Raw genomic sequence first — 12,473 nt, forward strand, 5'->3', positions numbered from 1 at the left:
ACTAAGAATAAAATATTCATGCAAACATACACTAACGAAATCATTCTTCAGAGCTGGAAATTATATATATATATATAAAACAATATATTCAAAAAATTCAACTGACAGACAAGAACAGTCTTCCTCAGGAACAAGACAATAAATTAGCCTGCTCTCTCAACTTTCACCCTTTCTGAATCAAAGATTTTTAGAACTAGGATGAAAGCTGATGTTCTTAATGTCAGGAACACATACTTAAAAAGCAAAACAAACCTTTCGAAATGAGAAATCATCCTGATTATCAGGGAAACTCAGGAATTCTTTTAGCAGTGGACGTTGATTTAAAAACAAACAGACCAAAAAAACAAAACAAACAGGAAAAAACCTACCTTAAAACAAAGACTAAAACACAAAGTGTGCACTGGTTTCTCTTCTGCTCCAATGGCACACAAATGTCTCTGCTCCAGGGTCAGGGTGCTTCCTCGACTCCGCCCCAGGAGATAAGCTGGGTATTTAAGGACAGCTGGCAGCACAGAGTTGTCAACCTCGCTGTGAGAAGGACCAGGCCCCCTTCAGAGAAGTCACCGGACTGATACATCTAACCACTTGCCTCCTAAAATAGTGACAGGTGTGCTCATTCAGTCAGAGGTCCAGATAAGGCTACATTCCAGCCTCCTGCTCTCCCAAACCTGGGGCGCTGGGACCAGACTCTGGTCCCAGGTGTCAAGACCCAACGTTTGCAGCTGTCTGTAGGTCAAGCTGAGATCCCTCCCTACTCCAGGCTTCAGTCAGCCCAGGCACATAAACCATCAAACATGTCCCTTGATGGGTTTTGTCCACCCTCAAAGAGAATGATTCCCTTTAGGCTGGGAGTTTCTGAAGAATTCCTCATTTCGAGAGAGGAAGTCCACATAGTGTACCTGAGCTCCATCACCCAACCATGCTCTATCCATCACCCAGCCCAGCTCCATCCATCACTGGCCCAGCTTAGATTTCCCCTTTAAACTGCACAAGGAGCTACCAACTGGCCTTAGTGTTTAAACCTGGGAAGAAAGTCGTTTGCCACTTTTCCTTGGGGCAATCAACCCAAATGAGACCAGTAACAACCACAAGGTAACTCACAGAAATTGCTGGCAAGGGCTTTCTTTCTCTTCCAATGAAAGGGTATTTCTCCCCTCTTCCCACTCCTCCTTTTCCTCAGCATGTGAAGAAACCATTTTAGCATGTTCTTCACAAAGAGGCCAACTATACTAAAATTAAGGCAACAAAGAAGTGCCAGCAAGTCACCTGCATCACATCCACCCATATGATGTCCCATGGCTTAAGAAACTGGATTGCATAATCAAATATGTATATTGCTTTTTCTCCTTGAAATAGATCCCGGATTCAAAGACAGAGTTTTGAAGAGTTCGGCTGATACAAACACCCTAGGAAAGCTGAGCTCTGCTGTACGCTTTCAATAGATACAACCAAACCCAGCCCAATAAAATTTACTACATTTAAAACCAAGATTATAATTACCACATCCATTCCATTTGCGACACTTTATAGGGTAGCTGTTTCAAAGACTCTGAAATCTGAAGACAAAAGTAAAATCAGATGTTGTCCAAAGCATACGGAGTTGTCTCTTAAGGGAATTGATGCAACTCTGATGGGAATTCCTCTCAAAGCAAAACAGAAAGCACACATTATTTAATGAGAACTTAATTCCTGGTACTTTTCCACTGTAAAATAATGTTTTTAAAGAAGAGAAGTATCTGCAATAAGCAAATTTGGGGTTCTCTCAACCTTCACCATTTTCCTTAACACCCCCACCACTAATACAACTCAGGGAAACCAACAGTATCCATAAGCCACAGTTTTAAAAACGGGCAGTAATAATAAGATATTACATTCTGTCATGCTACATGTACAAACTGGAAGGGTGATAAACATCTAGGGATTATTCAGACTGTGCAAACTTCACATCTTTAGCTTAAGATTTGAGAACTGACCCTTATTTATGAGATGAATAAATATGTACACAGGGAAAAAGGTTTAAAAGGCAAATACCAAAATGATAACTGCATGTTTCTGGGGTCACTGAATGGGGTCACTGAATGGGGTCAGTGACTTTAATTTTCTTCTGTGTTCATTTTTATTTTCCATATGCTCTACAATACTTATTATCTTGGTAATAAATATTATTTCGAAGTTGTTATGTTATGATGTTTTATGTTTTATGCTCATTTACACCTTTTGGGAAGTCTATACTCTTCATAAACTAGTCAGAAAAAAACTAGCATACTGTATATATTAGCAGACACTTAAAAATCCAGGGATTCTAAAAATGTGAAAAAAATGAACATTTTAACTTTTAAGATGATTGTTCTCACTATAAAAGTACTCCTATGCTGCAGGTTAAAAAATACAATGGAAAATGTTTAAACATCACAGAGAAAAATAAAAAAGTATTGTCTTAGGGAATAATCTGTTTTCCTTCCCCTTTTAAATAAGAAAAAAAAGCCCTAGACCATGATAAAAATATGAATTATCCCACCCCAAAGACTCTGTACAGATGGAGAAGAACGTTCCAGAGAAGAACATTCCAGAAGAATGTGCAGCCCCTGAACATTTAGATTTCGCCTTGAAACAAACACACCAGGACAAAAATTATCCCTGAAACAGCCATCCAAGAGGGTATGGAAAGAACAAGAAATTTCATCCGGAACCAAAGGCAGCAGCCATCCGAGTCTGGCCTCTGCCGGGAGGATGCCTCTGTCAAGGCTCCCTTGTGGCCCAGTTTCTACATCTTTTCCCACGCTCCACAGAAATGGCGAGGCTCTAACAAATTGCACATTTAAATGAGAAACGGAAAAATCTTTTCAAAACTTCAGCGTTCTTTACACCTTCAGTACTATTAATGCTGCATTTCTGAAAGCCCTGGTAGGAAAAAACTGAACAGCGAGGGTATATCTAGCTGATTAATCATTTCACTCATTACTTTTTATCCAGCTAAATTTTGTTACGGTGTTAGGATATTTTTGATAAAGATCGAAAGTTTATTGTTAAGTATTTTCAAAAATTTAGAAAATATGGAGAGATGAAAGTAGAACTCCTCCACAATCCCATCACCCAGAGATAACCACTGTTAGGCTAATGAACTTACTAAGCAGAGACATATTTTATCATACAAATTAATTATTCAAAAGAATAAATTCTATTTATATATCATTCTAAATTTCATCCGAGTTCATCTCTTGGCTAAAAAATTTGTGGTTATATTCTGATACAGATTTTACTGCCTAACTCGTGGCTTCAAGTTTATACGTTAAAGATCAGAACCAGCAAGGAACTCTAGATTCTAAACCAGAGATGTCAGATGATTCTAAAATCACTCAGGTGTTTACTCTTACAGTTTGGCGTTCACTGAGAATGGAATTATGAAGCCTAAATACAAGGGCCAATTTTAAAGCAATATTGAAATTATAACATCTTACCTTCATATCTCAAAGCACACTTCACCTGAAACCCTCCTCAATCAACCACTTAAAGTTTATGGCAGAAAAAATACAAAATTCCTGAAAGTAAATTAGTTGGTTTTTATAAGCTACCTTTTACAAAGTACCAATACAGTGGAGGACGTGGACCGTAAAACAGAAAGTACTATTTCCTCTCAAACATTTCCGTCACTGGCTAAGGACAAAGTGATTCATTCCTGGGATTCACCTTCCTTCAAAATACTATCTCTATAAAATTCCCCGTTAAAAAAGTCTTAAAATAGCCCTTTGTCTCCCTTCATGGTGGAGATTTCTCAATCACACACAGCTCTCTTTCTCATTTATGTGATAGGTAAAATAGATATCATTATATGCATACATACATGTTATATATAACATTATATAAGAATTTCTTTTCATAAGAAAAAAGGAAGGATATCATTAAAATTCATTCCTCCCACTCTTTGAATATTCCCAAATGCTGAGAAGCCATTAATTGGAAGTAATCTAAGTCTGGAGTCATTTTTACTTTAAAATTTTCAACTGGAATTTTATCTACATTTCTGACTGATTCCAATGAAACCTGATGGTCTAATGGTTACAAAATTAGCTCCAGCAAGAGTGTCTGGGCTTCTAACAAGTGAGAACAATGTGTTACAGAATCGCATTGCTCTCATCAGGCAAGTGTGCAGTTCAGAAATAACAAAGAAACCTGGACTTCCCCACTCTAAACTGACCCAGATTAGTGGAGTCAAGCTATCATTCCATTACATCTGAATGCTCTACCCCTCTCAGACCCACACCCTTCAGAAGGTGACTGACAGATGCTCATGTTTTCACACTGCTCTAGATAAGTGCAGAAAACAGATATGACAACCCTTTGGAATCTTAATTCCCTAAAGATAATCTATAATTGGCCAGGCTTACTTTTTACATCTCTTTTTTCAAAATTAAAGGGTTGATTGCTTTATTGATTAAAAAATAAAAAATGATCCTCATGGTAGTCTATTATGTTATTTACTGTTTGTAAAATATTTCAAAACTCCAAATGAAAAACGTTAAGTCATAGGAATTTCCTTTAATACAAGAAAGGAAATCACGCATCAACCCACCATCCAAAGCAAGCCATTAACATTTACTGTATTTCCTTTCAGTCTTTTATTTAATATAACAAAACTGGAGTTATACAATATTGTACAGCTTTGCATACAGATATTTCCACTGGATATATACTCTAAAAACCATTATTCTAAGCAGTACATTGAATTTCATCCTATGCCTGTGCTGTAATGTATCTGACCATGCCACACTTGCTTTTTCACTATTAATACTGCCAAGAAAATCCCTGTTTAAAAACCTGTCCTTATTTTTAATCCTTTCTTTAGGTTACAGAACTACAAGGGGAATTTCAGTCCAAAAGGTATATAACATTCAGGTTTTCTGTTATATAGATAGATAGATAGATAGATAGATAGATAGATAGATAGATAGAGATATATAAACATGACACCCTATTTTCCACTCAGTTTGTATTAATCCAAATATTCCCCAATAGGTGATTCAGAGGCCCAATCTCATAGAATCCCAGAAAGTATTAACTACCTATCAATTTAAGTGGAAAATTAATCTGTTTTAGTTCTTATTTCATATTACTGGTAGGTTTGAACAACTGAATATGGTTATTGGCTTCTATGTTATCTTCTTTTATAAACTATGTTCCTATCCTTTTCCTAAGCACTAGGGTTTTAGTGTTTTCTTGTTTATTAAAAATAAGTATTAATCAGGTTTGCTTTTCCTGCTATTTAGACATAGGGACAAGTTTAATATAGACTTAGCATTACTTACCTGCATGATGGTATTGTTTACTGGAATGTATCTTTTCTGAATAAATCAAATTATTTATTTGAAAGGAAGCATAAAAGTGAGACAAACTAAGCAAAAATTCCATGTTTTATGATAATTAAAATATACTGTGATGGGCACTGGATTATCCCACTTAGCTTTCATAATCCTGTGTGACAGAAACTGTCAATCACCACTTTGCAGATGAAGATAGTGAGGCTTGCAGAGAGGTCAATGCAGCTTGCCCAAGGTCACTTAGTCAGTGCATGGAGTGACCAGGTGGAGTAATTTCAGAGCCTAAGGCTGGGGACCCCTGCATGCAACAGCCTCTCCTCAGCCACCCTACCTACCTGTCTCCTTCAACTTTTCGAACATTATCTCCACTAAGGGTTCTGCCAGAACCTCAAATTCTCTTCTCAACCAGATATCCACTGTTCCCCTTAGCTTGTCTATTTATGTCATCAAGGTGACAACCATGCTCTTTGTCATTACTTGAATTTGAACCCTTTATTTTTAGCTCCTCAACCACTCAGGTACATTCCAGTCACCCTAAAATACAGCAAAGGATTGGGTCTTCACAACTTTTCTTCCATCTCTCCCCTCCTTCTCGTTCTCTCAGCCTCTACCATCACTTGCTCCCTTAACCTCTGGACCCTCACCATCACCTCTTTCCTGTCTCCTTGCTTCTAGTTTCTTCCTGTTCCACTGTGTTTTGAACACTGCCAAAGTGTGTGTTACTCAAATAGAATTTTAGATGTACAGGATCTTAAAAACTAAGTGCTGGATCTGATCAGTTAGCTGTTCCTGACTCAAACACTGTATTGAGAGTGTTCCTGGGACTCTGAGGAAACAGTGCCCTGAATGAGTCTCTATGCCTGCCAGGAACACAGAAAGTGGTGCCCATGTGCCAGGTTTTAACCCCCACTATGATTTCATCTAAGTTTTTTATTTTATAAAGAGACCAGAAGGATTAATGGCTTGCTGAAGCTACACATCTGGTTAGTAAAAGATCTTTATCTTCTGTGTACATATATAAAGTATATTCTATACAGCAGGAGTATATAGTCCTTGGATTCAGGAACTAATTCTTATTCAGCTTTAAGTCAGCCCACACCACCATCATCCTAACCCAATGACAAGCTTGGCAAGAGAAGGTACCCAATAGTTATTTACTGTATTAAAAACCATATTGCAAAATAATCTTGGAGTACCAGCAAAGGAATAACATTCATATAAATGCTTCTTGGTAAAAGAACTGTAACTACACTACTTTCAGGAACAGAAAACTGAACTGGCAAAGGGTTTCCACTAAGTGGTCTTGCACAGCCTATGTTAATCAATATAAAAATTCCATTGGTACCACAGAATTTAAAAAAAAAATCAGACTAATATAATAGCTCTTTTGACATAAAAATGTTAAAGCAGTTTTGAGAAAGTACTGCAAGAAGGGTCAGTGGCTCATAGAGCTTGGGTAGTCCAAAGAGAAAGGAATGGAACTGTCGTCAGCTGAACACCTACTATGTGCCTCCCACTGTACAATGCTATCTCACAACTGTATGAGGAAGTATTATTATTTCAATTTTTACTGGTGAGGAAATCGTGGTCCCAAGGGTAATGAACTAACCTAAGGACCGAGATGTGACCACATGGCTAGTATACAACAGCAATAGGATTTGAGCTCAGATCTCTTTGACACTAAAACCCAAGCTCTTTACAAACTAAAGAAAAATTTTCTGCAATAACATAATCATCCTCACAAACCTTAAAGGACAAAAACTGATGATGACTCTACTGAAATTACAAGTGACTGTTCATCAAAAAAAAAACCACAAAGAGCTTAAACAAAAAACACATAAACTGGAGTCTATGCAATACATATAATTCACAAGAGATTATTAGGCAATCTACATTAAATCGATCAATAAGAAAAACAGCTAAAAGATATATAGACAAAATACTAAACAAAAACTTAGCAAAAGAAGGAACCCAAAAAATCAATAATATAAATATATACTTAACCTCAATAATCAGGGAAGTTGCAAATAAAAAACACAATGAGATAACATTTCACAAATACAACTGGACAACATTTTGAAGTCTGGCAAGGTTGTGGAACAACTATAACATCTATACACTTCTAGTAAGAATAGAATCAGTACAATCACTTAAGCATTATCTAATAAGGTTTGGCATTATATGGTAAGGTTGATGATGCACATGCCCTATGATCCAGCAAATTTCATTCCTGAGAAAGAGAAAAACAAGTAATATGTTTGTGTGCACGTGCATGTACCCCCACATACATAACAAGAGACACGCAGAAGACCCATTCACAGCCATCCTTTCATAATAGCAAAAAACCCAAAAAACTACAATCAATCCAAATCTCCATCTACCATAGAAAGAATAAATTAGCCATGGTGGAATACTACACAGAAGTGAAAATGAATGAACCACAGCAACAAAATGAATGAGTCTAAGGAATATGTTAATCTGAAAGGAAAAGTCACTGAAAAACACATAAAGTGTAATTTTGTTTATATAAAATTCAGAAACATACAAAATAAATAAGAATTTTTAAAAGGATAGCCCATAAAGAAGAGCAAGGGAATGATAAACACAAAATTCAGGACCATGGTTGCTTCAGATGGGATGACAGAGGGCCACACAGGGGACTCTGAATGTATGATAGGGTCTTCTTGAACTAAGTGGTGGCTGCCTGAGTATCCATTGGCTTGTGATTCTCATAACTTTTATGAGCACTATTTTATATACACAAATCACTTAATAAAAAACAACTTTAAGGAAAAAAATGGACTAGAAGGTCAGGATATTAAACATACCAGGAAAAATACCTGATGACAGAGAACAAGATGCCAGAGGAGAGCAGAGGTAGAAGAGGGGACCCTGTGCTCAGGGGGTTATTTAGCTTCCTGGACTCCAGTTCTGCTATCTCAAAGCAAATGCCTTCTTTTGAGGGGCTGGGGGAGATTGTTTTTTCAACTTTAGAGGTGTTTTATAAAAGAACCTGAAAAATTGATTAATCTAAATAAACACAGTAAATAGAACTCTTCTACCTAAAGACTGCATGAGAACTTTATAAAGTATTTCTGTATTAAATAACTTACAGTGCATGCATCAATTTCTTATTGATGAAAGGGGAAAAAAATGTGCTGATACTTCAACAAAAGACAAAAGTAAGATACTGGGAAGAACCTTTTGATATGGAGGTCCCTTAGCTGAAGAAGCAGAGCAGTTTCTCGATTTAATGTCCATACAAACCACTTAGGGGTCATGTTAAAATGCAAATTTTGATTGGAAAGGACTGGGCCTCTAAGGATGTGCGTATACAACAAGCTCCCACTTCATAAATAATCCTGTCCTGATGTTGCTGATCCATGAACCTCACCTCACCTCACTGTGATGGCACCCAGATATCATGAAAATGCCTTCTCTGGTGATGTTTAAAAATAGAAATATGACAGTATTTAATTGAGATAGTTTCGGTTTCCCCCCAAAGTAGAGATTGATGACATTATTCCTACACTATAAAAACTTGGATACAGGATACTTGCTATCTGAAAAAAATCAAGAGTACTAAACTAGGTCTTTTGCAAAGAAAAGGTGCTTTGAGAAACAGCAAAGACTTAAAACATACAAGAGAACTGCATGAGATGTTTTACTCACCTCCACAGACCTAGAGAAGTAGCTTTTCCAGCAGGGGTGTTAGCCCTTTCCTTACAGAAGAATGGTTTACATTCCTAATAGTCACAAAGGAAGAAACCAGGACTACCATAAAGATATTCATAAAACATTAATTAAGCCCTGATTATAATGCAGATGTTGGTGGGGGGCCCAACATAATTAAAAGAGCACCACATCGCTGCATGTAAAAAATATACATATTGGACTTTAAAATCCTAAGAATATGCTGTTAAAACAAAAAGCTTATCTCAACAAAAACCACATCCAATAATTTCCACTCATCATGTCTATATGTTTGTTTAGCAGTAGTAAAATCCTCCCATCTCAATATAGTACTTCTACATGTAAAGTTACACTTTCATACAGCAAAACAAAATAACCACACAAATACTCTTCCAAGGAAACTGCCAATGCCAAGTCTCTGCTAAGGATGTGTCACAAACAGAGAGAGGTCTTGTCGCTTGCTCCTACAGCATCACAGTTGTTACTGCTCTCATCTCAGAGATGCTCTTGACTGAAAGCCTGCACAGCAGGAAACGACCAAGTGACTGCAGTTTCTTCACTGCCCCAATACTTCTCATTCTCTCCGATGAAGGTTTTGGTCAGTCCAGAGCCAACAGAGTTACAAAGAGCTTAACCTAACAGAATTCTCCACCTTGTTAAGTCAGAACAGCTAAACCTCCTGTGACATCAACACAGGATATTTTCCTACAACATAGTAAATCCAAAATGTCTGGGTAATCCATGGAAACAATACTCCCAAACATCATAACACAGCATGAGTTTATACAACCAGCACAACAACGAAGCCCAAATCTAAAAAATTCTACATTTTAATGGCCCTCTATTACTGAAACCCAAAATAATGCACATAAACCACCCAATCTGTAGTCAATTCTATTCTGCAGAGCCACATAAAATCAAATGCCACGAACTTGGATTCATTAGACATTTAAAAAATAAAAGTAGACACACCCTTGCTTTGAAACACTGATCTTCCCTTACAGTTAACATACTGAAATTCCTTTTTTCACCTATACATTCTAAAGATCCTGGGGTGAAATCTGAAATGTATCCCATTTGCAATCCCACACTGAATTGTAGAAGTGGCATTTAGAAGGGAAATTCCTTGTGTACTACCCCAGACTAAATAGATGAGGACACTGGAACATCTCCTTCTAACCAGATTCCAGCTACACAGGCCTTGCTGGTCTGCCCTTCTCAACCCCCTCCCCAGCCACATGCGCAAAAAATACGTATATAAAAAATACATATAGAATGAACAAAAAAATCCAGTCAGTTACCACCACAATTCATGACTGGAGACTTAACTTGGCTCTCAAAACCAATATGAATACCAACTTACCATCAGTCATGACACTCATTTACCAAATAATCCTTAATAAAGATCCAAATATGTAATTGTATTTGATTACAGAAAAAAGCAAACGATGAAAACAAAGCAAATACAGATTAAAGAAATCATTTACCATCCATCAAAAACATACATAAATTCCTTTTAAAACACTTTACTGAACATTAATATTTTAAAAAATGTCTCAGGGACATATGAACTAAGCTGTATCAATCGTTTCATTTCAAAAAATGGTTTCCTACAGGAAAAATTCAGACTCTTAGTTTGATCAAAGACAGAGGTACCGTCTTAGCTGTAAAGCTCTAAATTAATAAACATCAACTTTTCACATATGATGAAATTGATGGGTAGTTGGGTTGTGGTTTACGGATTACGGCTGATGGACAAAAAGACGCTGCGACTCCCAATACAGACTGCACCATTGCCTCCGCACACCAGTGGGCCCGGTCCTCCCTGCAGCCCCTCCCTACTGCTCAGGTCCCTCGGTCGGAGATCAGATTCCGGTCCGCAGCCGCAGGCCGACTCCCTCTGCCCGCATTAGCACTGCAAGACACCCCTCCATCCCAGCACGGCCCAACAGGCGAGGCAGGAGGGGGTCACCCAAAGACAACACCACCCCCTCACAGCTAGGTGACCTGGTCCTCCTGACGCCACATCCAGCTGAAGCAGCATGACAAGGTGGAAGGAGCTCAGGGTCTCGGCCAAGGGCAGCCCTGGGCCTGGGTGGGGCCGGGCGGGGGCCGCAGGCGCCGAGTGGCCGTGCCAAGCCCGGCCAGCGAGAACCAGGGAGGCTGCGATACTGCTGCATTGTGCTGCATCACGGCGAGGGCACCGTGAGCCATCCATCTTGCCAAAAAATCACATCCCCGTCCAAATAAACCCCACCGATTTTTTTTTCTCCTCTGCCGAAACACCCCCACACTCGTCCTCTCTCCACTTACTATCTGGCCTGGCTTTTGACTGGAAAAACAACGAACACGGTTTGTGTTCCGATGCCCGCAACACTCCCCCCTCCCCATATGATGGCCGGCACTTGGCATCTTTCCTATCACAAAAACAAAGGGAAGGCTCCCCCCCAAAAAAGGGCTGTGGGCGTGGCGTGGGGCCTGATGTCCAGAGGAGCTTCCAGCCCACCTCCCCAAAGGCAGGCCCGGAGGGTCCCCGCACTGGCACAAACCTGTTGAAGAGAGGGTGGCAGGAGCTGAAGGGCGGGCGCAGCGGCGGCTCCGCGCCCCGGGGAGGCTCCCGCCCAGCCCTGGGAGAGCGGGGACGGCAGAGAGGGCGGGGGGCGCGCGCGAGGATGGGCGGGGGTGGGGGCGCCGGGCCGCCGCCGCCGCCGCCGCCGCCTCCGGTTCAGCTGCAGCGCGGCGCGGCGGGGACCACGCCTGGCCGCATCCCCCGCACCGTTACGCGCAGAGCCGGGCCCTGTCAACGCCGCCCCCGCGCGCCACCAGCCGGGGCTAGAGGGAGGGCACCCGAAAATACACCCTCGCGTCTGCCCACTCCGCAACCACCCCCGCGCCGGGGGCCGCTGCGCCCGGCTGGAGGGAGGAGGCGGCGGAGGCAGGGAAGAGGAATCGGCCCCGATGCGTCCGAGGATAAGGCTGGGCGGCCGCGGTGCGCACAGCGGCCGTGCGACCGCCTCACTGCGGAGCCCGCCGCCCCCCGCCCCGCACTGCCCGCGTACTCAGAAGCACTGGAGACCAGGCTCCCCGCGCCGCCCCCGCCCCGGCTCTGCAGCTTCCCAGCCCCCACGCCGCTCCCCGGGCGCAGGGCAGCGGCGGGACAGCGGCGTCCTCCCGGCCTGGGCCCGCGCCCCTCCTCCCGCCGCCGCGGAGCCAGCCTGGGAGGCAGCCCCAGTGAGTTGGCATCTTCCTGCCTCAGGCCCCCTACCTACCTCCCGCGGGTAGGGGGGTGGAGGCGCCGGGGTCCCGTCCTCCTCCCGCTCCTCGGCGGCCGGGCGGGTGGGCCGGGAGGCGACTCCGCGGGGCTGTCCGCGGCTGCGGCCGGGGCTCACAGGACGGGACCGGTGGGCGCTGCTGCGCGGGGCTGCGCGCTCGCTCCGGGCGGAGAGGCGGCCGAGGGAGGGACTG

General features: G+C 41.6%; 1 protein-coding gene across 2 annotated transcripts in view; it reads right to left on the reverse strand.

The window, feature by feature from the left end:
- The window catches only part of SPTBN1 (spectrin beta, non-erythrocytic 1), a 187,141-nt gene extending 174,668 nt beyond the window's left edge, over positions 1-12,473 (reverse strand). Inside the window, exon 1 of one of the 2 annotated variants that reach the window (XR_009054568.1) lies at positions 12,278-12,473. The gene's annotated coding sequence lies outside the window, so the exon portion shown is untranslated. The remainder of the gene's footprint in view (positions 1-12,277) is intronic. The other variant, XM_057740542.1, reaches the window with a different exon arrangement.

The sequence above is a fragment of the Hippopotamus amphibius genome, chromosome 7 (genome assembly GCF_030028045.1).
Source record: "Hippopotamus amphibius kiboko isolate mHipAmp2 chromosome 7, mHipAmp2.hap2, whole genome shotgun sequence".
NCBI lineage: Eukaryota > Metazoa > Chordata > Mammalia > Artiodactyla > Hippopotamidae > Hippopotamus > Hippopotamus amphibius.